The sequence below is a fragment of the Bombina bombina genome, chromosome 3, assembly GCF_027579735.1.
Source record: "Bombina bombina isolate aBomBom1 chromosome 3, aBomBom1.pri, whole genome shotgun sequence".
NCBI lineage: Eukaryota > Metazoa > Chordata > Amphibia > Anura > Bombinatoridae > Bombina > Bombina bombina.
The window spans coordinates 1,218,469,171-1,218,496,925 of NC_069501.1; the positions used below are offsets into that span (position 1 = coordinate 1,218,469,171).

Consider the following 27,755-nt stretch of genomic DNA (forward strand, 5'->3'; position numbering starts at 1 on the left):
GTCATTCTCTTTGCCTGCGTTAGAGCTAGGAAGCGGTAAAGTTTAGGTGTTAGCAAATGATTCTTCAATCAAGAGTTTATTATTTTAAAAGTAGTACAAGATTGTGCTGCTTTGTTCTGGGGTGTAGTCATAGTCCATATCAGTTTCTTCAATAGAGCAGTGGTGGCTTTAGAGCAATGGGAACTTGTGGGACATAATTCTCACTGCGCCTCCCATACATTTATGCTGCCCTAATCCTGTAAGACTGAGTAAGATGTCTCGGTCTTTATCTATTTTTCCACAGGTCCATGTGAGGGAGAGGACCTCACAAACCTAGTGAGCTGCCTTGCTGCCTGGCAGATTTATGAGGTAAGTGCTGACTTTATTTTTTCTGGGGACTCAGAAAAAGGTTGGGCACTTTTATTCAATGGGAATAAATTACTTTTATTATTTTCCTGGAATTATATGGTAATCCTTATGTACTTAAAAAGGGATTCTATAGGGCAGCATTTGCAGGCACTGGGGATTGAGGAGAACAGGCTCAATGTTGGTAATACTCTTTATTTATGAAACAGAGTTTTCACTTAAGATGTCGGCTAACACGTTAGTTTGGACATGCCCACGATGGGCGGGACTTGTGTGGCAGTAGGATTATGTGCTGCGCACATATTTACTCTCAATTTCAATAAATATGATTGTGAGACATCTACTTATTACAGTGTTTACTTAAAATGGAGTTTATATGGCTTCAGATTAATTCAACAGCTATTGGTTCGGTTTCGGTTTCCATAGCAATTATTTCCTGTAATCCGACATGGTTGTACTGCTTAGCAGCTTAAGCTGAGGTGTTAAAGCTGTTGATGGGGGTTAAATCTTTATTTTGCAGTCATATTAAAGATATTACATTTTCCCAGTTGAGTATAAAACGGTTCCGTTTTTACAGTACATAAAAATAAAGCAGTTTCCTTTTAAATAGAGACAGTAACGTTGCCCTTTGTATAAAATTTTAATAAAATTTTCTTTTTGGCTTATTTCTGTGAGAGATTTACAGATATCAATTACGTGTTTTTTATTTCAAAGAATAAAACTGTTCAGTTTCTCTTGCAAGGTGTATCCAGTCCACGGATTCATCCTTTACTTGTGGGATATTCTCATTCCCTACAGGAAGTGGCAAAGAGAGCACACAGCAGAGCTGTCCATATAGGTCCCCCTCTTGCTCCACCCCCCAGTCATTCTCTTTGCCGGCTCTAAGAACTAGGGTCTCTCTCGGGAGGGTAAAGTGAATGTGGTGTTAGAATTGTAGTTTTATTATCTTCAATCAAAAGTTTGATATTTTAAATGGTACCGGTTTGTACTATTTACTCTCTAGCAGAAAAGTGATGAAGATTTCTGCTGAGAGGAAAATGATTTTAGCATGTTGTAACTAAAATCCACTGCTGTTCCCACACAGGACTGAGGAGTACCAGAAAACTTCAGTTGGGGGGAACAGTTTGCAGGGTGATCTGCAATAAGGTATGTTCAGTCATTTATTTCTAGACAAGACTGAGATAATGCTAGAAGAGACTGACAATATCCCCATGAGGGGAAGGTAAGCTATGTTCACAGACTTAGTAAGGAATTGAATGCTTACATAATAGGACTAATATACTGGTTGACACTTATTAAGGGCAATCGATTGTTTAGCTAAGGAAAAATCGTTTTGCAAGACACTTTGAAAGCCCTTTTGGGTTCTTTCGGGGGTTATTACCCACATGGCTGTTTTTCTCCTGTTAAGTGTGGTCAGTCCACGGGTCATCATTACTTCTGGGATATTAACTCCTCCCCAACAGGAAGTGCAAGAGGATCACCCAGCAGAGCTGCTATATAGCTCCTCCTCTCTACGTCACACCCAGTCATTCTCTTGCACCCAACTAATAGATAGGATGTGTGAGAGGACTGTGGTGATTATACTTAGTTTTATATCTTCAATCAAAAGTTTGTTATTTTAAAACAGCACCGGAGTGTGTTGTTCCTTCTCAGGTAGAATTTGAAGAAGAATCTACCTGAGTTTTTGTATGATTTTAGCCGGCGTAGTTAAGATCATTTTGCTGTTCTCGGCCATCTGAGGAGTGAGGTAAACTTCAGATCAGGGGACAGCGGGCAGGTTCACCTGCAAAGAGGTATGTAGCAGCATATTACTGACTGAGAAAATACTGCCAATACCTATATAATGTAAGTTCAGCCTTAAATGCAGTAGTAGCAACTGGTATCAGGCTGTCATGTATGTATATTTACACTTCAGTATTCTGGGGAATGGCACTTCACTGGGATAATACTGTATGCATAAAACTTTAGCCTATCTTGCAGTGAGAACGACTAGCAGCAGGCTTTCTAATGACACTTCATTTATTTGAGGTTAAACGTTTTGCTGGCATGTTAAATCGTTTAATTATCTGAGGTACTGGGTGAAAAATTGTTTTGGGCACTGTTTTTTTCCACTTGGCGGTCGTTTTATTTAATTTAAGACAGTTTACTGATCTCCCTCACTGTTGAGGGGGAGGGGCCTATTTTGGCGCTTTTGCTACGCATCAGAAATTCAGTCACAAGTCTGTTTTCTTCCCTGCATGATCCGGATCGTCTCTACAGAGCTCAAGGGTCTTCAAAAATTATTTTGAGGGAGGTAATCACTCACAGCAGACTTGTGAGATTGTGCTTTGACTGTGATAAAAAACGTTTATATTCTGTACATTTTTTCTGCTATTTAAGGGTTAGTTATCCATTGCTAATGGGAGCAATCCTTTGCTAAAATTGTATTTTTACCGGAAAGAATTTGATTTTATAGTTTCTCCGGTCTATTGTTACTAAACTGTCATAACTTTTTTTCTGTGCTTCTTAAAGGCACAGTACGTTTTTCATATTATTTGTAAATTGAGTTGAAAAGTATTTCCAAGTTTGCTAGTTTAATTGCTAGTGTGTTAAACATGTCTGACTCAGAGGAATATCTCTGTGCTATATGTGCTAAAGCCAAAGTGGAGCCCAATAGAAATTTATGTACTAATTGCATTGATGCTACTTTAAATAAAAGTCAATCTGTACAAATTGAACATCATTCACCAAACAACTAGGGGAGAGTTATGCCGACTAACTCGCCTCACGTGTCAGTACCTGCATCTCCCGCTCGGGAGGTGCGTGATATTGTAACGCCGAGTACTTCAGGGCGGCCATTACAAATCACATTACAGGACATGGCTAATGTTATGACTGAAGTTTTGTCTAAATTACCAGAACTTAGAGGTAAGCGTGATCACTCTGGGGTGAGAACAGAGTGCGCTGATAATAATAGGGCCATGTCAGATACTGCGTCACAGTATGCAGAACATGAGGACGGAGAGCTTCAATCTGCAGGTGACGGTTCTGATCCCAATAGAGTGGATTCAGACATTTCTAATTTTAAGTTTAAGCTTGAAAACCTCCGTGTACTGCTAGGGGAGGTATTAGCGGCTCTGAATGATTGTAACACCGTTGCAATCCCAGAGAAATGATGTAGGCTGGATAGATACTATGCGGTACCGGCGAGTACTGACGTATTTCCTATACCTAAGAGGCTTACAGAGATAATTACTAAGGAGTGGGATAGGCCCGGTGTACCCTTTTCCCCCCCTCCTGTATTTAGAAAAATGTTTCCAATAGACGCCACCACACGGGACTTATGGCAGACGGTCCCTAAGGTGGAGGGAGCGGTTTCTACTCTGGCTAAGCGTACCACTATCCCGGTGGAGGATAGCTGTGCCTTTTCAGATCCAATGGATAAAAAATTAGAGGGTTACCTTAAGAAAATGTTTATTCAACAAGGTTTTATATTGCAACCCCTTGCATGTATTGTGTCTGTCACGGCCGCGGCCGCTTTTTGGTCCGAGTCCCTGGAAGAGACTCTTGACTCAATAACTATAGATGAGATTTCAAACAAGCTTAAAACACTTAAGCTAGCTAATTCATTTGTTTCAGATGCCGTAGTACATTTAACTAAACTTACGGCCAAGAATTCCGGATTCGCCATTCAGGCACGCAGAGCACTGTGGCTAAAATCCTGGTCAGCTGACGTTACTTCTAAATCTAAATTACTTAACATACCTTTCAAAGGGCAGACCTTATTCGGGCCCGGTTTGAAAGAAATTATCGCTGACATTACAGGAGGTAAAGGCCATGCCCTACCTCAAGACAGAGCCAAACCTAGGGCTAGACAGTCTAATTTTCGTTCCTTTCGTAATTTCAAGGCAGGAGCAGCATCAACTTCCTCTGCACCAAAACAGGAAGGAGCTGTTGCTCGCTACAGACAAGGCTGGAGACCTAACCAGTCCTGGAACAAGGGCAAGCAGGCCAGAAAACCTGCTGCTGCCCCTAAGACAGCATGAATTGAGGGCCCCCGATCCGGGAACGGATCTAGTGGGGGGCAGACTTTCTTACTTCGCCCAGGCTTGGGCAAGAGATGTCCAGGATCCCTGGGCGTTAGAGATCATATCTCAGGGATATCTTCTGGACTTCAAATCCTCTCCCCCAAAAGGGAGATTTCATCTGTCAAGGTTGTCAACAAACCAAATAAAGAAAGAGGCGTTTCTACGCTGTGTACAAGATCTTTTACTAATGGGAGTGATCCATCCGGTTCCGCGGTCGGAAAACGGACAGGGGTTTTACTCAAATCTGTTTGTGGTTCCCAAGAAAGAGGGAACCTTCAGACCAATCTTGGATTTAAAGATCCTAAACAAATTCCTAAGAGTTCCATCGTTCAAAATGGAAACTATTCGGACAATCCTACCCATGATCCAAAAGGGTCAGTACATGACCACAGTGGATTTAAAGGATGCTTACCTTCACATACCGATTCACAAAGATCATTACCGGTATCTAAGGTTTGCCTTCCTAGACAGGCATTACCAGTTTGTAGCTCTTCCATTCGGATTGGCTACGGCTCCAAGAATCTTCACAAAGGTTCTGGGTGCTCTTCTGGCGGTACTAAGACCGCGAGGAATTTCGGTAGCTCCGTACCTAGACGACATTCTGATACAAGCTTCAAGCTTTCAAACTGCCAAGTCTCATACAGAGTTAGTACTGGCATTTCTAAGGTCGCATGGGTGGAAGGTGAACGAGAAGAAGAGTTCTCTCTTTCCACTCACAAGAGTTCCCTTCTTGGGGACTCTTATAGATTCTGTAGAAATGAAGATCTATCTGACAGAAGACAGGTTAACAAAGCTTCAAAATGCTTGCCGTGTCCTTCATTCCATTCAACACCCGTCAGTGGCTCAATGCATGGAGGTGATCGGCTTAATGGTAGCGGCAATGGACATAGTACCCTTTGCACGCCTACATCTCAGACCGCTGCAATTGTGCATGCTAAGTCAGTGGAATGGGGATTACTCAGATTTGTCCCCTACTCTGAATCTGGATCAAGAGACCAGAAATTCTCTTCTATGGTGGCTTTCTTGGCCACATCTGTCCAGGGGGATGCCATTCAGCAGGCCAGATTGGACAATTGTAACAACAGACGCCAGCCTACTAGGTTGGGGCGCTGTCTAGAATTCTCTGAAGGCTCAGGGATCATGGACTCAGGAGGAGAGTCTCCTGCCAATAAACATTCTGGAATTGAGAGCAGTTCTCAATGCCCTTCTGGCTTGGCCCCAGTTAACAACTCGGGGGTTCATCAGGTTTCAGTCGGACAACATCACGACTGTAGCTTACATCAACCATCAAGGAGGGACAAGAAGCTCCCTAGCGATGATGGAAGTATCAAAGATAATTCGCTGGGCAGAGTCTCACTCTTGCCACCTATCAGCAATCCACATCCCGGGAGTGGAGAACTGGGAGGCGGATTTCCTAAGTCGTCAGACTTTTCATCCGGGGGAGTGGGAACTTCATCCGGAGGTCTTTGCCCAAATACTTCGACGTTGGGGCAAACCAGAGATAGATCTCATGGCGTCTCGACAGAACACCAAGCTTCCTTGTTACGGGTCCAGATCCAGGGATCCGGGAGCGGTCCTGGTAGATGCTTTGACAGCACCTTGGACTTTCGGGATGGCTTATGTGTTTCCACCCTTCCCGATGCTTCCTCGATTGATTGCCAGGATCAAACAGGAGAGAGCATCAGTGATTCTAATAGCGCCTGCGTGGCCACGCAGGACCTGGTATGCAGATCTAGTGGACATGTCATCCTGTCCACCTTGGTCTCTGCCTCTGAGACAGGACCTTCTGATCCAGGGTCCCTTCAAACATCAAAATCTAATTTCTCTGAAGCTGACTGCCTGGAAATTGAACGCTTGATTTTATCAAAACGTGGATTTTCTGAGTCAGTAATTGATACCTTAATACAGGCTAGGAAGCCTGTTACCAGAAAGATTTACCATAAAATATGGCGTAAATACTTATATTGGTGCGAATCCAAAGGTTACTCATGGAGTAAGGTTAGGATTCCTAGGATATTGTCTTTTCTACAAGAAGGTTTAGAAAAGGGTTTATCCGCTAGTTCCTTAAAGGGACAGATCTCAGCTCTGTCCATTCTTTTACACAAACGTCTGTCAGAAGTTCCAGACGTTCAGGCTTTTTGTCAGGCTTTGGCCAGGATTAAGCCTGTGTTTAAAACTGTTGCTCCACCATGGAGTTTAAACTTAGTTCTTAACGTTTTACAGGGTGTTCCGTTTGAACCCCTTCATTGCATTGATATCAAATTGTTATCTTGGAAAGTTCTGTTTTTAATGGCTATTTCCTCGGCTCGAAGAGTCTCTGAGTTATCTGCCTTACATTGTGATTCTCCTTATCTGATTTTTCATTCAGACAAGGTAGTTCTGCGTACTAAACCTGGGTTCTTACCTAAGGTGGTCACTAACAGGAATATCAATCAAGAGATTGTTGTTCCATCTTTGTGTCCTAATCCTTCTTCAAAGAAGGAACGTCTTCTACACAATCTAGATGTAGTCCGTGCCCTGAAATTTTATTTACAGGCAACTAAAGATTTTCGACAAACGTCTTCCCTGTTTGTCGTTTATTCTGGTCAGAGGAGAGGTCAAAAAGCTTCTGCTACCTCTCTCTCTTTTTGGCTTCGTAGCATAATACGTTTAGCTTATGAGACTGCTGGACAGCAGCCTCCTGAAAGAATTACAGCTCATTCTACTAGAGCTGTGGCTTCCACTTGGGCCTTTAAGAATGAGGCCTCTGTTGAACAGATTTGCAAGGCTGCAACTTGGTCTTCTCTTCATACTTTTTCCAAATTTTAAAAATTTGACACTTTTGCTTCTTCGGAGGCTGTTTTTGGGAGAAAGGTTCTTCAGGCAGTGGTTCCTTCCGTATAAAGATCCTGCCTGTCCCTCCCGTCATCCGTGTACTTTAGCTTTGGTATTGGTATCCCAGAAGTAATGATGACCCGTGGACTGACCACACTTAACAGGAGAAAACATAATTTATGCTTACCTGATAAATTCCTTTCTCCTGTAGTGTGGTCAGTCCACGGCCCGCCCTGTTTTTTATGGCAGGTCTAAATTTTTAAATTATACTCCAGTCACCACTGCACCCTTTAGTTTCTCCTTTCTCGTTGGTTCTCGGTCGAATGACTGGGTGTGACGTAGAGAGGAGGAGCTATATAGCAGCTCTGCTGGGTGATCCTCTTGCACTTCCTGTTGGGGAGGAGTTAATATCCCAGAAGTAATGATGACCCGTGGACTGACCACACTACAGGAGAAAGGAATTTATCAGGTAAGCATAAATTATGTTTTTATTCACTTAGGAGTGATTTAGTAGGCCTCACAACTCCGGAGTAGAGTGGGAGGGGCCTAATTTTGCGCCTCAGATGCACACTTAGAATTGCAGAGAAGTTCATGCTGCTTCACATGGAGGGTCCTGCTGTTGTTTGAGGGCCTTAAAGAAGCTATATTCCCCCAAATCTGATCCCTAAGGGCAGGTAGGGCCACAGCAAGGCTGTGGCAAGGTGCTGTAGTAATTTTAACCGGGTGTTGGCTTTAAGCTGCTCCTGTTTGGGCATTAAGGGGTTAATCGTTCTGCAACTTGTGGTGCAATCTTATTAAGGCTTTAGGTACATACTGTGAAAATTTCAAAATTGCTGCATTTTTCACTGTTTTGTAAAATTGTGTGCTCTTTTTATCTCTTAAAGGCACAGTAACGTTTTTTACAAATTGTGTTTTTTATTTGATTAAAGTGATTTCCAAGCCTGTTTGTGTATACTACTAGTCTGTTAAACATGTCTGACACTAAGGAAAATCCTTGTTCAATGTGTTTAGAAGCCATGGTGGAACCCCCTCTCAAAATGTGTCCCACTTGTACTGATATGTCTATACACTTTAAAGATCATATTGTTGCACTTAAGAATGTGGCCCAAGATGATTCTCAGACTGAAGGTAACGAGGGTAGCCCGTCTGCCTCTCCCCAAGTGTCACAACCAGTTACACCCGCGCAAGCGACGCCTAGTACCTCTAGTGCGTCTAACCCTTTTACATTACAAGACTTAGCGGCAGTCATGGATAATTCTCTTACAGCCTTCTTATCTAAACTGCCCGTGTTACCTGCAAAGCGTGATAGCTCCGTTTTAAGAACAGATTATGAGCATTCTGGTGCTTTGGTAGCCATATCCGATATACCCTCACAACGCTCTGAAGTGGGAGCGAGGGATTTGATGTCTGAGGGAGAAGTCTCTGATTCAGGAAGGGTTCCTCCTCGGACAGATTCAGATACATTGGCTTTTAAATTTAAACTAGAACACCTCCGCGTTTTGCTTAGGGAGGTATTAGCTTCTCTGGATGACTGTGACCCTTTGGTGATCCCAGAAAAATTGTGTAAAATGGACACGGATGCGTTTCCGGTGCCTAAGAGGATTGCGGATATCGTTACTAGGGTGTGGGATAGACCAGGTGTTCCCTTTGTTCCCCCTCCTGTTTTTAAGAAAATGTTCCCCATATCTGACCCTGTGCGGGACTCGTGGCAGACGGTCCCTAAGGCTAAACGCACAACCATACCAATTGAAGACAGTTGTGCTTTCAAAGACCCTATGGATAAGAAGTTAGAGGGTTTACTTAAGAAAATTTTTGTTCAACAAGGTTTTCTTCTCCAGCCTATTGCCTGCATTATTCCTGTAACTACTGCAGCCGCTTTCTGGTTTGAGGCGCTGGAAGACTCCCTCCAGACGGAGACCTCATATGAGGAAATTATGGATAAAATTAAGGCTCTAAAGCTAGCTTATTCTTTTATCACTGACGCCGCTTTCCAAATAGCTAAGTTAGTGGCAAAAAATTCAGGTTTCGCCATTTTGGCGCGCTGGGCGCTATGGCTAAAGACCTGGTCGGCCGATGTGTCGTCTAAATCCAAGCTTTTGAACATCCCTTTCAAAGGAAAGACCCTCTTCGGGCCTGAATTGAAAGAGATTATTTCAGAAATCACCGGGGGAAAAGGCCATGCTCTCCCTTAGGACAAGTCCTTTAAGACAAAGAACAAAGCTAATTTTCGTTCCTTTCGTAATTTCAGGAACGGCCCCGCTTCATCCTCTCCGGCTGCAAAGCAAGAGGGTAACGCTTCACAGCCCAAGGCAACTTGGAAACCTTACCAGGGCTGGAATAAGGGGAAACAGGCCAAAAAGCCTGCAGCTGCCACCAAGACAGCATGAAGGGGTAGCCCCCGATCCAGGACCGGATCTAGTAGGGGGCAGACTCTCTCTCTTCGCTCAGGCCTGGGCAAGAGATGTACACGATCCTTGGGCGTTAGATATTGTATCCCAGGGATATCTTCTAGAATTCAAGGGTTCTCCTCCAAGGGGGAGGTTCCACATTTCTCGTCTGGCTACAGATCAGACAAAGAAAGAGGCGTTTTTACCCTGTGTAGAAGATCTACATACAATGGGAGTGATCCAACCAGTTCCAATCGTGGAACAAGGGCTGGGTTTTTACTCAAACCTTTTTGTGGTTCCCAAAAAAGAGGGAACTTTCAGACCCATCCTGGATCTAAAAATTCTAAACAGATTCCTCAGAGTCCCATCATTCAAAATGGAGACCATTCAGACAATCTTACCAATGATCCAGGAAGGTCAATATATGACTACCGTGGATCTAAAGGATGCATACCTACACATTCCTATCCACAAAGTTCATCACCAGTTTCTCAGGTTCGCCTTTCTGGACAAGCATTACTAGTTTGTGGCTCTTCCTTTCGGCTTAGCCACTGCTCCCAGAATTTTTACAAAGGTGCTAGGGTCCCTTCTGGCGGTGCTAAGACCGCGGGGCATAGCAGTGGTGCCTTACCTAGACGACATTTTAATTCAGGCGCCGTCTTTCCAAAGAGCCAAGTCTCACACGGAGATTGTATTGGCTCACGGGTGGCAGGTGAACATCAAAAAGAGTTCTCTTTCCCCTCTCACAAGGGTTCCCTTCCTAGGGACTCTAATAGACTCGGTAGAAATGAAAAATATTTCTGACGGAGGTCAGAAAATTAAAACTCTTAACTACTTGCCGAGTTCTTCATTCCATTCCCCGGCCATCTGTGGCTCAGTGCATGGAGACAATCGGATTAATGGTAGCGGCAATGGACATAGTCCCTTTTGCTCGGATACACCTCAGACCACTGCAACTATGCATGCTCAAACAGTGGAATGGGGATTATGCAGATTTGTCTCCTCAAATTCAGTGGGACCAGGAGACCAGAGATTCTCTTCTCTGGTGGTTGTCTCAGGACAACCTGTCTCAGGGAATGTGTTTCCACAGGCCAGAGTGGGTCATTGTAAAGACCGACGCAAGTCTGTTAGGCTGGGGTGCGGTCTGGGACTCCCTGAAAGCTCAGGGCTTATGGTCTCGGGAAGAAACGCTTCTCCCGATAAACATTCTGGAACTGAGGGCGATATTCAACGCTCTTCAGGCATGGCCTCAACTAGCTGCGGCCAAATTCATCAGATTTCAGTCGGACAACATCACGACTGTAGCTTACGTCAATCATCAGCGGGGAACAAAGAGTTCCCTAGCGATGACGAAAGTTACCAAAATAATCAGGTGGGCGGAGGACCACTCCTGCCATCTCTCAGCTATTCACATCCCAGGAGTAGACAACTGGGAGGCGGATTTTCTAAGTCGTCAGACTTTTCACCCGGGGGAGTGGGAACTCCACCCGGAGGTATTTGCTCAGCTGACTCAGCTATGGGGCACTCCAGAATTGGATCTGATGGCGTCCCGTCAGAACGCCAAACTTCTTCTCTACGGGTCCAGGTCCCGGGACCCCAAGGCGGTATTGATAGATGCTCTAGCAGCGCCTTGGTCCTTCAATCTGGCTTATGTTTTTCCACCGTTTCCTCTCCTCCTGCGCCTGGTCGCCAGAATCAAGCAGGAGAAGGCTTCAGTGATTCTGATAGCGCCTGCGTGGCCACACAGGACTTGGTATGCAGACCTAGTGGACATGTCATCTGTCCCACCATGGACACTGCCAATGAGGCAGGATCTTCTAATACAGGGTCCGTTCAAGCATCCAAATTTAGTTTCTCTACGTCTGACTGCTTGGAGATTGAACGCTTAATTCTATCAAAGCGTTGGTTCTCTGAGTCAGTTATAGATACTCTGATTCAGGCTAGAAAGCCTGTTACCAGGAAAATCTACCATAAGATATGGCGGAAATATCTTTGTTGGTGTGAATCCAAGGGTTACTCATGAAGTAAGATTAGGATTCCCAGGATATTGTCCTTTCTCCAAGAAGGATTGGAGAAAGGATTGTCAGCTAGTTCCTTAAAAGGACAAATATCTGCTTTGTCTGTCAGAAGTACCAGACGTTCAAGCGTTTGCTCAGGCTTTAGTCAGAATCAAGCCCGTCTATAAACCTGTGGCTCCGCCATGGAGTTTGAATCTAGTTCTTTCAGTTCTTCAGGGGGTTCCGTTTGAACCTTTACATTCCATAGACATTAAGTTGTTATCTTGGAAGAATCTCGAAGAGTTTCAGAATTATCTGCCTTACAGTGTGATTCACCTTACCTGGTGTTCCACGCAGATAAGGTACTTTTGCGTACCAAGTCTGGTTTTCTTCCTAAAGTTGTTTCTAACAAGAATATTAACCAGGAAAAAGTTGTTCCTTCTCTGTGTCCTAATCCATCTTCGAAGAAGGAACGTCTTTTACACAATCTTGATGTAGTTCGTGCTTTAAAGTTCTATTTACAAGCAGCTAAGGATTTCAGACAAACATCTTCCTTGTTTGTTATCTATTCTGGTAGAGGAGAGGTCAGAAAGCGACTGCTTACCTCTCTTTCCTATTGGCTGAAAAGCATCATCCGTTTGGCCTATGAGACTGCTGGCCAGCAGCCTCCTGAAACAATTACTGCTCATTCTACCAGAGCAGTGGCTTTCACATGGGCTTTCAAAAATGAGGCTTCTGTTGAACAGATTTGTAAGGCAGCGACTTGGTCTTCACTGTATACTTTTGCCAAATTTTACAAATTCAATACTTTTGCTTTTTCGGAGGCTATTTTTGGGAGAGAGGTTTTGCAAGCAGTGGTGCCTTCCGTTTAAGGTACCTGTCTTGTTCCCTCCCTTCATCCGTGTCCTAAAGCTTTGGTATTGGTATCCCACAAGTAAAGGATGAATCCGTGGACTGGATACACCTTGCAAGAGAAAACAGAATTTATGCTTACCTGATAAATTACTTTCTCTTGCGGTGTATCCAGTCCACGGCCCACCCTGGCAGTTAAGTCAGGTAAAAAAATTTTTGTTGAAACTACAGTCACCACTGCACCCTATGGTTTCTCCTTTTTCTTCCTAACCTTTGGTCGAATGACTGGGGGGTGGAGCTAGAGGGGGAGCTATATGGACAGCTCTGCTGTGTGCTCTCTTTGCCACTTCCTGTAGGGAATGAGAATATCCCACAAGTAAAGGATGAATCCGTTGACTGGATACACCGCAAGAGAAAGTAATTTATCAGGTAAGCATAAATTCTGTTTTTTGCCGTTGATCAGTAATAAAGCAGTTACATTTTAAGATTTAAAGGAACAATAACGTTGCTTTCTGTATAAAATTTTAGAAATTTTTTATATTTGTCTTATTTCTTTCTGTTAGAAATTAACTCAGTTATAGATGACATAGTCCGCCAGTCCTTGTCTGTTCCTCATGTGTTTGAGGTACACAAAATTTAAAGCCAATATTGTCTAGGAGTTTATTTTTGCCAGTGTTCAAAATATACCGCAATTTCTCCTTAGGTGTCCCAAAATAGTTTTTTATAGTTATACAGTGCCATGCTTTTCCTCCCAATTCCCTTGCTAGAGGGAGAGTGCACAAGGAAATATTAAGTCAGTGTGTAGGTTTCTGTCTTGGCTGTATCTCTTCTGAGCTTTCCTTTTCATAAGTATTGAAAAAGGAGGATATTTTGGTATCTCCTGAGATTAAGACCTCAGAATCAGACAGTGTAATTCCTTCTTCTGATGCTGGAGTGTTATCCTTCAGATTTAGGCTAGAGCACCTCCACTTACTACTTAAGGAGGTTTTAGCTACTTTGGACGGCTGTGATACTACAGTCATAGTCAATCCTAAACAGGTTTCTTTCATGTAATTGGCAAGAGTCCATGAGCTAGTGACATATGGGATATACAATCCTACCAGGAGGGGCAAAGTTTCCCAAACCTCAAAATGCCTATAAATACACCCCTCACCACACCCACAATTCAGTTTTACAAACTTTGCCTCCTATGGAGGTGGTGAAGTAAGTTTGTGCTAAGATTTCTACGTTGATATGCGCTTCTCAGCATTGTTGAAACCCGATTCCTCTCAGAGTACAGCGAATGTCAGAGGGACGTGAAGGGAGTATCACTTATTTGAATACGATGATTTCCCTAACTGGGGTCTATTTCATAGGTTCTCTGTTATCGGTCGTAGAGATTCATCTCCTACCTCCCTTTTCAGATCGACGATATACTCTCAATTTACCATTACCTCTACTAATAATTGTTTTAGTACTGGTTTGGCTATCTGCTATATGTGGATGGGTGTCTTTTGGTAAGTATGTTTTTTATTACTTAAGACACCTCAGCTATGGTTTGGCACTTTATGCATTTATATAAAGTTCTAAATATATGTATTGTACTTATATTTGCCATGAGTCAGGTTCATGTATTTCCTTCAGCAGACTGTCAGTTTCATATTTGGGGAAATTAAATATTGTAAGAAATGTATTTCTTACCTGGGGTTTAGTCTTTTTCTCTTGTTAAGTGTATCCAGTCCACGGATCATCCATTACTTGTGGTATATATTCCCTTCCCAACAGGAAGTTGCAAGAGGATCACCCACAGCAGAGCTGCTATATAGCTCCTCCCCTCACATGTCATACCCAGTCATTCTCTTGCAACCCTCAACATAGATGGAGGTCGTGAGAGGAGTGTGGTGTTTTATACTTAATTAATTCTTCAATCAAAAGTTTGTTATTTTTAAATGGCACCGGAGTGTGCTGTTTTTTCTCAGGCAGTATTTGGAAGATGAATCTGCCTGCGTTTTCTATGATCTTAGCAGAAGTAACTAAGATCCACTGGCTGTTCTCACACATTCTGAGGAGTGGGGTAACTTCAGAAGGGGAATGGCGTGCAGGGTCTCCTGCTACTAAGGTATGTGCAGTAAAATATTTTTCTAAGGAATGGAATTGACTAAGAAAATACTGCTGATACCGAAGTAATGTAAGTAAAGCCTTAAATGCAGTTCAGAGCGACTGGTATCAGGCTTATTAATGTATGTGCAGTAAAATAATTTTCTAAGGAATGGAATTTGACTAAGAAAATGCTGCTAATACTGAAGTAATGTAGTAAAGCCTTAAATGCAGTAGAAGCGACTGGTATCAGGCTTATCAATAGAGATACATACTCTTTAAAAAAGGATGTTTAAAACGTTTGCTGGCATGTTTAATCGTTTTTTGAGGTACTTTGGTGATAAAACCTATTGGGGCATAATTTTTTCCACATGGCTGACTTATTTTCTGCATAGAAACAGTTAACTGAGGCTTCCCACTGTTATAATAATGAGTGGGAGGGGCCTATTTTAGCGCTTTTTTTGCGCAGTAAAAATTCAGACTCAGTCTTCCTGCTTCTTCCTGCATGATCCAGGACGTCTCTAGAGAGCTCAAGGGACTTCAAAAGTCATTTTGAGGGAGGTAATCAGTCACAGCAGACCTGTGACAGTGTGTTTGACTGTGTTAAAAACGTTTTTTTCTTTATTGATTATCCGTTTTGGGTATTACGGGGTTAATCATCCATTTGCAAGTGGGTGCAATACTCTGCTAGCTTAATACATTTACTGTGAAAATTTGGTTGCTATAACTGATTTGGTTCATTGTTATTTCAACTTGAGATAGGTTTTGTGCTTCTTAAAGGCGCAGTAGCGTTTTTTATATTGCTTGTAAACTTATTTTAAAGTGTTTTCCAAGCTTGCTAATCTCATTGCTAGTCTGTTTAAACATGTCTGACACAGATGAATCTGTTTGTTCATTATGTTTGAAGGCCAGTGTGGAGCCCCATAGAAATATGTGTACTAAATGTATTGATTTCACTTTAAATAATAAAGGTCAGTCTTTATCTATAAAAGAATTATCACCAGACAACGAGGGGGAAGTTATGCTGACTAACTCTCCTCACGTGTCAGTACCTTCGCCTCCCGCTTAGGAGGCGCGTGATATTTTGGCGCCAAGTACATCAGAGACGCCCATAGCAATTACTTTGCAGGACATGGCTACAATTATGAATAATACCCTGACAGAAGTATTATCTAGATTGCCAGAATTAAGAGGCAAGCGCGATAGCTCTGGGATTAGGACAGAGCGCGCTGGTGCTGTGAGAGTCATGTCCGATACTGCGTCACAGTTTGCAGAACATGAGGACGGAGAGCTTCATTCTGTGGGTGACGGATCTGATCCAGGGAAACCGGATTCAGAGATCTCTCATTTTAAATTTAAGCTTGAGAACCTCTGTGTATTGCTAGGAGAGGTTTTAGCTGCTCTGAATGACTGTAACACAGTTGCAATTCCATTGAAATTGTGTAGGCTGGATAGATACTATGCGGTGCCGGTGTGTACTGACGTTTTTCCTATACCTAAAAGGCTTACAGAAATTATTAGCAAGGAGTGGGATAGACCCGGTGTGCCCTTTTCCCCACCTCCTATATTTAGGAAAATGTTTCCAATAGACGCCACTACACGGGACTTATGGCAGATGGTCCCTAAGGTGGAGGGAGCAGTTTCTACTTTAGCTAAGCGTACCACTATCCCGGTGGAGGATAGTTGTGCTTTTTCGGATCCAATAGATAAAAAATTAAAAGGTTACCTTAAGAAAATGTTTGTTCAACAAGGTTTTATCTTGCAGCCCCTTGCATGCATTGCGCCTGTCACTGCTGCTGCGGCATTCTGGTTTGAGTCTCTAGAAGAGGCCATTCACACAGCTCCATTGGATGAAATTATGGACAAGCTTAAAGCACTTAAGCTAGCTAATGCATTTGTTTCTGATGCCATTGTACATTTAACTAAACTAACGGCTAAGAACTCCGGATTTGCCATTCAGGCGCGGAGAGCGCTATTGCTTAAAACCTGGTCAGCTGACGTGACTTCAAAATCTAAATTACTTAATATTCCTTTCAAGGGGCAGACCTTATTCGGGCCCGGCTTGAAAGAAATTATTGCTGACATTACTGGAGGTAAGGGTCATACCCTTCCTCAGGACAGGGCCAAATCAAAGGCCAAACAGTCTAATTTTCGTGCCTTTCGAAATTTCAAGGCAGGAGCAGCATCAACTTCCTCCTCTCCAAAACAGGAAGGAACTGTTGCTCGTTACAGACAGGCCTGGAAAACTAACCAGTCCTGGAACAAGGGCAAGCAGGCCAGAAAACCTACTACTGCCCCTAAGACAGCATGAAGGAACGGCCCCCTATCCGGAAACGGATCTAGGGGGGGGCAGACTTTCTCTCTTCGCCCAGGCGTGGGCAAGAGATGTTCAGGATCCCTGGGCGTTGGAGATCATATCTCGGGGATATCTTCTGGACTTCAAAGCTTCTCCTCCTCGAGGGAGATTCCATCTATCAAGGTTATCAGAAAACCAGATAAAGAAAGAGGCATTCCTACGCTGTGTACAAGACCTCCTAGTAATGGGGGTGATCCACCCTGTTCCGCGGTCGGAACAAGGGCAGGGATTTTACTCAAATCTGTTTGTGGTTCCCAAGAAAGAGGGAACCTTCAGACCAATCTTGAACTTAAAGATCTTAAACAAATTCCTAAGAGTTCCATCATTCAAAATGGAAACTATTCGAACCATCCTACCCATGATCCAAGAGGGTCAGTTCATGACCACAGTGGATTTAAAGGATGCCTACCTTCACATACCGATTCACAAAGATCATTATCGGTACCTAAGATTTGCCTTTCTAGACAGGCATTACCAGTTTGTAGCTCTTCCCTTCGGGTTAGCTACGGCCCAGAGAATCTTTACAAAGGTTCTGGGCTCACTTCTGGCGGTTCTAAGACTGCGAGGCATAGCGGTGGCTCCGTATCTAGACGACATCCTGATACAGGCGTCAAGCTTTCAAATTGCCAAGGCTCATACAGAGATAGTTCTGGCATTTCTGAGGTCGCATGGGTGGAAAGTGAACGTGGAAAAGAGTTCTCTATCACCACTCACAAGAGTCTCCTTCCTAGGGACTCTTATAGATTCTGTAGAGATGAAAATTTACCTGACGGAGTCCAGGTTATCAAAACTTCTAAATGCTTGCCGTGTCCTTCATTCCATTCCACGCCCGTCAGTGGCTCAGTGCATGAAAGTAATCGGCTTAATGGTAGCGGCAATGGACATAGTGCCATTTGCGCGCCTGCATCTCAGACCGCTGCAATTATGCATGCTAAGTCAGTGGAATGGGGATTACTCAGATTTGTCCCCTCTACTAAATCTGGATCAAGAGACAAGAGATTCTCCTCTCTGGTGGCTTTCTCGGGTCCATCTGTCCAAGGGCATGACCTTTCGCAGGCCAGATTGGACGATTGTAACAACAGATGCCAGCCTTCTAGGTTGGGGCGCAGTCTGGAACTCCCTGAGGGCTCAGGGATTGTGGACTCAGGAGGAGAAACTCCTCCCAATAAATATTCTGGAATTAAGAGCAATATTCAATGCTCTTCTAGCTTGGCCTCAGTTAGCAACACTGAGGTTCATCAGATTTCAGTCGGACAACATCACGACTGTGGCTTACATCAACCATCAAGGGGGAACCAGGAGTTCCCTAGCGATGTTAGAAGTCTCAAAGATAATTCGCTGGGCAGAGTCTCATTCTTGCCACCTGTCAGAGATCCACATCCCAGGCGTGGAGAACTGGGAGGCGGACTTTCTAAGTCGCCAGACTTTTCATCCGGGGGAGTGGGAACTTCATCCGGAGGTGTTCGCTCAACTGATTCATCGTTGGGGCAAACCAGAACTGGATCTCATGGCGTCTCGCCAGAACGCCAAGCTTCCTCGTTACGGATCCAGGTCCAGGGACCCGGGAGCGGCGCTGATAGATGCTCTAGCAGCCCCTTGGGTTTTCAACATGGCTTATGTGTTTCCACCGTTTCCGCTGCTGCCTCGACTGATTGCCAAGATCAAACAGGAGAGAGCATCAGTGATTCTGATAGCGCCTGCGTGGCCACGCAGGACCTGGTATGCAGACCTAGTGGACATGTCGTCCTGTCCACCATGGTCTCTGCCTCTGAGGTAGGACCTTCTAATACAAGGTCCTTTCAATCATCCAAATCTAATTTCTCTGAGGCTGACTGCATGGAGATTGAATGCTTGATTCTATCAAAGCGTGGCTTCTCAGAGTCAGTTATTGATACCTTAATACAGGCACGGAAGCCTGTTACCAGAAAAATCTACCATAATATATGGCGTAAATACTTATATTGGTGCGAATCCAAGATTTAATCATAGAGTAAGGTTAGGATTCCTAGGATATTGTCCTTTCTACAAGAGGGTTTGGAAAAGGGCTTATCTGCTAGTTCATTGAAGGGACAAATTTCTGCTCTGTCTATTCTTTTGCACAAGCGTCTGGCAGAAGTTCCAGACGTCCAGGCTTTTTGTCAGGCTTTGGCTAGGATTAAGCCTGTGTTTAAAACTGTTGCTCCTCCGTGGAGCTTAAACTTGGTTCTTAAAGTTCTTCAAGGTGTTCCGTTTGAACCCCCTTCATTCCATTGATATTAAGCTTTTATCTTGGAAAGTTCTGTTTTTGATGGCTATTTCCTCGGCTCGAAGAGTCTCTGAGTTATCTGCCTTACATTGTGATTCTCCTTATCTGATTTTCCATTCAGATAAGGTAGTTCTGCGTACTTAACCTGGGTTTTTACCTAAGGTAGTTTCTAATAGGAATATCAATCAAGAGATTGTTGTCCCATCATTGTGCCCTAATCCTTCTTCAAAGAAGGAACGTCTTTTGCATAATCTGGACGTAGTCCGTGCCCTGAAGTTCTATTTACAGGCAACTAAAGATTTTCGTCAAACTTCTTCCCTGTTTGTCGTTTACACTGGACAGAGGAGAGGTCAAAAAGCTTCGGCAACCTCTCTCTCCTTTTGGCTTCGTAGCATAATACGTTTAGCCTATGAGACTGCTGGACAGCAGGCCCCTGAAAGGATTACAGCTCATTCTACTAGAGCTGTGGCTTCCACCTGGGCCTTTAAGAATGAGGCCTCTGTTGAACAGATTTGCAAGTCTGCGACTTGGTCTTCGCTTCACACTTTGTCAAAATTTTACAAATTGGACACTTTTGCTTCTTCGGAGGCTGTTTTTGGGAGAAAGGTTCTACAGGCATTGGTTCTTTCCGTTTAAGTTCCTGCCTTGTCCCTCCCATCATCCGTGTACTTTAGCTTTGGTATTGGTATCCCACAAGTAATGGATGATCCGTGGACTGGATACACTTAACAAGAGAAAACATAATTTATGCTTACCTGATAAATTTATTTCTCTTGTAGTGTATCCAGTCCACGGCCCGCCCTGTCTTTTTAAGGCAGATCTAAATTTTAATTAAAACTCCAGTCACCACTGCACCCTATAGTTTCTCCTTTCTTGTTTTGTTTCAGTCGAATGACTGGATATGACATGTGAGGGGAGGAGCTATATAGCAGCTCTGTTGTGGGTGATCCTCTTGGAACTTCCTGTTGGGAAGGGAATATATCCCACAAGTAATGGATGATCCGTGGACTGGATACACTACAAGAGAAATAAATTTACCAGGTAAGCATAAATTATGTTTTTTCAATTGACTACTTCTTGCTATTGCAGGTATTAGGCCCGCGGGTGCGTGAAATGCTAAACTTTATTGTGTCATTCTTGTCACGAAATTTTTTTTGCGCGTAAAAAGACGTTTGACGCAACTTAGTTATTTCCGTCCTCATACGTGACGCCGAGACCTTTCACACGGCGGCGTCATTAGTGATGCGAGTGTGTCATTTCCGGTTATTTTGGGCGCCAAAAAAGTTTACGTTACGTTGTGCGTCATACTTGCCGCCAAATTTTTTTCATTATTTCAATACCCCTTGTATGTTTGCCTCTTGCTTTTTGCTATCAGAGGCCTATGCTATTGCATTTTTTCCCATTCCTGAAACTGTCATTTAAGGAAATAGATAATTTCTTTCATGTAATTAGCAAGAGTCCATGAGCTAGTGACGTATGGGATATACATTCCTACCAGGAGGGGCAAAGTTTCCCAAACCTCAAAATGCCTATAAATACACCCCTCACCACACCCACAAATCAGTTTTACAAACTTTGCCTCCCGTGGAGGTGGTGAAGTAAGTTTGTGCTAGATTCTTCGTTGATATGCGCTTCGCAGCAAGCTGGAGCCCGGTTTTCCTCTCAGTGTGCAGTGAATGTCTGAGGGATGTGAAGAGAGTATTGCCTATTTGAATTCAATGATCTCCTTCTACGGGGTCTATTTCATAGGTTCTCTGTTATCGGTCGTAGAGATTCATCTCTTACCTCCCTTTTCAGATCGACGATATACTCTTATATATACCATTACCTCTACTGATTCTCGTTTCAGTACTGGTTTGGCTTTCTACTACATGTAGATGAGTGTCCTGGGGTAAGTAAGTCTTATTTTTTGTGACACTCTAAGCTATGGTTGGGCACTTTTATATAAAAGTTCTAAATATATGTGTTTAAACATTTATTTGCCTTGATTCAGGATGTTCGATATTCCTTATTTCAGACAGTCAGTTTCATTATTTGGGATAATGCATATGAATAATCAATTTTTCTTACCTTAAAAATTTGACTTTTTTTCCTGTGGGCTGTTAGGCTCGCGGGGGCTGAAAATGCTTAATTTTATTGCGTCATTCTTGGCGCAGACTTTTTTGGCGCAAAAATTTTCTTTGTCATTTCCGGCGTCATACTTGTCGCCGGAAGTTGCGTAATTTTTTTGACGTTTTTTTGCGCCAAAAATGTCGGCGTCACCGGATGTGGCATCATTTTTGGCGCCAAAAGCATTTAGGCGCCAAATAATGTGGGCGTCTTTTTTGGCGCTAAAAAATATGAGCGTCATTATTGTCGCCTCATTTTTTAAGTCTCATTGTTTATTTGCTTCTGGTTGCTAGAAGCTTGTTCATTGGCATTTTTTCCCATTCCTGAAACTGTCATTTAAGGAATTTGATCAATTTTGCTTTATATGTTGTTTTTTCTATTACATATTGCAAGATGTCTCAGATTGACCCTGAATCAGAAGCTACTTCTGGAAAATCGCTGCCTGATGCTGGATCTACCAAAGTTAAGTGTATTTGTTGTAAACTTGTGGTATCTGTTCCTCCGGCTGTTGTTTGTGATGAATGTCATGACAAACTTTCTAATGCAGATAATATTTCCTTTAGTAATGTTCCATTACCTGTTGCTGTTCCATCAACATCTAATACTCAGGGTGTTCCTGTTAACATAAGAGATTTTGTTTCTAATTCTATTAGGAAGGCTATGTCTGTTATTCCTCCTTCCAGTAAACGTAAAAAGTCTTTTAAAACTTCTAATTTTCCAGATGAATTTTTAAATGAACATCATCATTCTGATTCTGTTTCTGATAATGATTTTTCTTTTAGAAATAGAGGAATCTGGTCCTCTTGATACTAAATCTAAACGTTTAAATACGTTTTTTAAACCTCCTGTAGTTATTCCGTAAGTTTTTCCCGTCCCTGATGCTATTTCTGAAGTGATTTCCAGGGAATGGAATAATCTGCGTAATTCTTTTCCTGCTTCTAAAAGGTTTAAGAAGTTGTATCCAGTGCCATCTGACAGATTAGAGTTTTGGGACAAAATCCCTAAAGTTGATGGGGCTATCTCTACTCTTGCTAAACGTACTACTATTCCTACGGCAGATAGTACTTCCTTTAAGGATCCTTTAGATCGGAAAATTGAATCCTTTCTAAGTAAAGCTTACTTATGTTCAGGTAGTCTTCTTAGGCCTGCTATATCTTTGGCAGATGTTGCTGCAGCTTCAACTTTCTGGTTGGAGGCTTTAGCACAACAAGTAACAGATCATAATACTCATAGCATTGTTAATCTTCTTCAACATGCTAATAGCTTTATTTGTGATGCCATCTTTGATATCATTAGGGTTGATGTCAGGTATATGTCTTTAGCTATTTTAGCTAGAAGAGCTTTATGGCTTAAAACTTGGAATGCTGATATGTCTTCTAAGTCAACTTTGCTTTCCCTTTCTTTCCAAGGGAATAAATTGTTTGGTTCACAGTTGGATTCTATTATTTCAACTGTTACTGGGGGGAAAGGAACTTTTTTACCACAGGATAAAAAATCTAAAGGTAAATATAGGGCTGCTAATCGTTTTCGTTCCTTTCGTCACAATAAGGAACAAAAACCTGATCCTTCCCCTACAGGAACGGTATCAGTTTAGAAACCATCTCCAGTCTGGAATAAATCCAAGCCTTTTAGAAAGCCAAAGCCAGCTCCCAAGTCCACATGAAGGTGCGGCCCTCATTCCAGCTCAGCTGGTAGGGGGCAGATTACGATTTTTCAAAGAAATTTGGATCAATTCAATTCACAATGTTTGGATTCAGATCATTGTTTCACAGGGGTACAGAATAGGCTTCAAGATAAGGCCTCCTGCAAGAAGATTTTTTCTTTCTCGTGTTCCAATAAATCCAGTGAAGGCTCAAGCGTTTCTGAAATGTGAGTTGGCTGGAGTAATTGTACCAGTTCCAGTTCTGGAACAGGGTCTGGGGTTTTACTCCAATCTATTCATTGTACCAAAGAAGGAGAATTCCTTCAGACCAGTTCTGGATTTAAAAATATTGAATCGTTATGTAAGAATACCAACATTCAAAATGGTAACTATAAGGACTATTCTGCCTTTTGTTCAGCAAGGGCATTATATGTCCACAATAGATTTACAAGATGCATATCTGCATATTCAGATTCATCCAGATCACTATCAGTTTCTGAGATTCTCTTTCCTAGACAAGCATTACCAGTTTGTGGCTCTGCCGTTTGGCCTAGCAACAGCTCCAAGGATTTTTACAAAGGTTCTCGGTGCCCTTCTATCTGTAATCAGAGAACAGGGTATTGTGGTATTTCCTTATTTGGACGATATCTTGGTACTTGCTCAGTCTTCACATTTAGCAGAATCTCATACGAATCGACTTGTATCGTTTCTTCGAGAACATGGTTGAAGGATCAATTTACCAAAGAGTTAGTTGATTCCTCAGACAAGAGTAACCTTTTTAGGTTTCCAGATAGATTCAGTGTCCATGACTCTGTCGTTAACGGACAAGAGACGTCTGAAATTGGTTTCAGCTTGTCGAAACCTTCAGTCTCAATCATTCCCTTCGGTAGCCTTATGCATGGAAATTCTAGGTCTTATGACTGCTGCATCGGACGCAATCCCCTTTGCTCGTTTTCACATGCGACCTCTTCAGCTCTGTATGCTGAACCAGTGGTGCAGGGATTATACAAAGATATCACAATTAATATCTTTAAAACTGAATGTACGACACTCTCTGACGTGGTGGATAGACCACCATCGTTTAGTTCAGGGGGCTTCTTTTGTTCTTCCGACCTGGACTGTGATCTCAACAGATGCAAGTCTGACAGGTTGGGGAGCTGTATGGGGGTCTCTGACAGCGCAGGGGGTTTGGGAATCTCAGGAGGCGAGATTACCAATCAACATTTTGGAACTCTGTGCGATTTTCAGAGCTCTTCAGTCGTGGCCTCTTCTAAAGATTGAGTCGTTCATTTGTTTTCAGACGGACAATGTCACAACCGTGGCATATGTCAATCATCAAGGAGGGACTCACAGTCCTCTGGCTATGAAAGAAGTATCTCGAATACTTGTATGGGCGGAATCCAGCTCCTGTCTAATTTCTGCGGTTCACATCCCAGGTATAGACAATTGGGAAGCGGATTATCTCAGTTGCCAAACATTACATCCGGGCGAATGGTCTCTTCACCCAGAGGTATTTCTTCAGATTGTTCAAATGTGGGGACTTCCAGAAATAGATCTGATGGCTTCTCATCTAAACAAGAAGCTTACCAGGTATCTGTCCAGATCCAGGGATCCTCAGGCGGAGGCAGTGGATGCATTGCCACTTCCTTGGAAGTATCATCCTGCCTATATCTTTCCGTCTCTAGTTCTTCTTCCAAGAGTGATTTCCAAGATTCTAAGGAGCGTTCGTTTGTTCTGCTGGTGGCTCCAGCATGGCCTCACAGGTTTTGGTATGCGGATCTTGTTCGGATGGCTACTTGCCAACCGTGGACTCTTCCGTTAAGACCAGACCTTCTATCGCAAGGTCCTTTTTTCCATCAGGATCTCAAATCCTTAAATTTGAAGGTATGGAGATTGAACACTTGATTCTCAGTCATAGAGGTTTCTCTGACTCCGTAATTAATACCTTGTTACAGGCTCGTAAATCTGTGTCTAGGAAGATATATTATCGAGTCTGGAAGACTTACATTTCTTGGTGTTCTCATCATTTTTCTTGGCATTCTTTTAGAATTCCTAGAATTTTATAGTTTCTTCAGGATGGTTTGGATAATGGTTTGTCTGCAAGTTCCTTGAAAGGACAAATCTCTGCTCTTTCTGTTCTTTTTCACAGAAAGATTGCTAATCTTCCTGATATTCATTGTTTTGTACAGGCTTTGGTTCGTATAAAACCTGTCATTAAGTCAATTTCTCCTCCTTGGAGTTTGAATTTGGTTCTGGGGGCTCTTCAAGCTCCTCCGTTTGAACCTATGCATTCGCTGGATATTAAATTACTTTCTTGGAAAGTTTTGTTTCTTTTGGCCATCTCTTCTGCTAGAAGAATTTCTGAATTATCTGCTCTTTCTTGTGAGTCTCCTTTTCTGATTTTTCATCAGGATAAGGCGGTTTTGCGAACTTCATTTAAATTTTTACCTAAGGTTGTGAATTCTAACAACATTAGTAGAGAAATTGTGGTTCCTTCATTGTCCTAATCCTAAGAACTCTAAGGAAAGATCGTTGCATTCTTTGGATGTAGTTAGAGCTTTGAAATATTATGTTGAAGCTACTAAAGATTTCAGAAAGACTTCTAGTCTATTTGTTATCTTTTCTGGTTCTAGGAAAGGTCAGAAGGCCTCTGCCGTTTCTTTGGCGTCTTGGTTAAAGTCTTTGATTCATCATGCTTATGTTGAGTCGGGTAGAACTCCGCCTCAAAGGATTACAGCTCATTTGACTAGGTCAGTTTCTACTTACTGGGCATTTAGGAATGAAGCTTCGGTTGATCAGATTTGCATAGCAGCAACTTGGTCTTCTTTGCATACTTTTACTAAATTCTACCATTTTGATGTGTTTTCTTCTTCTGAAGCAGTCTTTGGTAGAAAAGTACTTCAGGCAGCTGTTTCAGTTTGATTCTTCTGCTTATAATTTTCAGTTTTTTTCATTTTGAGATTTTAACTTTGTTTGGGGTGTGGATTATTTTTCAGCGGAATTGGCTGTCTTTATTTTATCCCTCCCTCTCTAGTGACTCTTGCGTGGAAGATCCACATCTTGGGTATTCATTATCCCATACATCACTAGCTCATGGACTCTTGCTAATTACATGAAAGAAAACATAATTTATGTAAGAACTTACCTGATAAATTCATTTCTTTCAGCATGAGTCCATGAGGCCCACCCTTTTTTGTGGTGGTTATGATTTTTTTGTATAAAGCATAATTATTCCAATTCCTTATTTTTTATGCTTTCGCACTTTTTTCTTATCACCCCACTTCTTGGCTATTCGTTAAACTGATTTGTGGGTGTGGTGAGGGGTGTATTTATAGGCATTTTGAGGTTTGGGAAACTTTGCCCCTCCTGGTAGGATTGTATATCCCATACGTCACTAGCTCATGGACTCTTGCTAATATGAAAGAAATTAATTTATCAGGTAAGTTCTTACATAAATTATGTTTTTGCTTTATATGTTGTTTTTTCTCTTACATTGTGCAAGATGTCCCAATCTGATCCTGCCTCAGAAGTTTCTGCTGGAACATTGCTGCCTGACATCGGTTCTACCAAAGCTAAGTGCATTTGTTGTAAAATTGTAGAAATTATTCCACCAAATGTCATTTGTAATAGTTGTCATGATAAACTTTTACATGCAGATAGTGTTTCCATTAGTAATAATACATTGCCAGTTGCAGTTCCCTCAACTTCTAATGTGCATGATATACCTGTAAATTTTAAAGAATTTGTTTCTGATTCTATTATGAAGGCTTTGTCTCCATTTCCACCTTCTAATAAACGTAAAAGGTCTTTTAAAACTTCTCATTTAGCTGATGAAATTTCAAATGACCAACATAATAATTTATCCTCTTCTGATGAGTATCTATCTAATTCAGAAGATCCTTCCTCAGACATTGACACTGACAAATCTACTTATTTATTTAAAATAGAGTATATGCGTTCTTTGTTAAAAGAAGTGTTAATTACTTTGGATATTAAGGTAACCAGTCCTATTGACGTTCAGTCTAATAAACGTTTAAATGCTGTTTTTAAACCACCTGTGGTTTCTCCAGGGGTTTTTCCCATTCCTGAGACTATTTCTGATATGATTTCTAGGAAATGGAATAAGCCAGGTACTTCTTTTATTCCTTTTTCAAGGTTTAAAAATTGTATCCTTTACCAGCAAAATCTATAGAGTTTTGGGAAAAAATCCCCAAAGTTGATGGGGCTGTTTCTACTCTTGCTAAACGTACCCCTATTCCTATGGAAGATAGTACTTCCTTTAAGGATCCTTTAGATGGGAAGCTTGAATCTTATCTAAGGAAGGCCTATTTATATTTAGGTCATCTTCTCAGACCTGCTATTTCTTTGGCTGATGTTGCGGCTGCATCAACTTTCTGGTTGGAAAATTTAGCACAACATGATTTGGATTCTGACATATCTAGCGTTATTCGCTTACTGCAACATGCTAATCATTTTATTTGTGATGCCATTTTTTATATTATCAAAATTGATGTTGGATCCATGTCTTTAGCTGTATTAGCTAGAAGAGCTTTGTGGCTTAAGTCTTGGAATGCTGATATGACATCTAAATCTAGATTACTATCTCTTTCTTTCCAAGGTAATTTATTTGGTTCTCAGTTGGATTCTATTATTTCAACTATCACTGGGGGAAAAGGAGTTTTTCTGCCTCAGGATAAAAAACCTAAGGGTAAATCTAAGGCTTCTAACCGTTTTTGTTCCTTTTGTTAGAATAAGGAACAAAAACTCAATCCTCCCCCCCAAGGAATCTGCTTCCAATTGGAAGCCTTCCTCAAATTGGAATAAATCCAAGCCATTTAGGAAACTAAAGTCAGCCCCTAAGTCCG

At 42.2% G+C, this 27,755-nt stretch overlaps 1 protein-coding gene across 1 annotated transcript in view; it reads left to right on the plus strand.

The window, feature by feature from the left end:
• The window catches only part of RSF1 (remodeling and spacing factor 1), a 411,197-nt gene that overhangs the window by 203,295 nt on the left and 180,147 nt on the right, over nucleotides 1-27,755 (plus strand). The window lies entirely within an intron of this gene.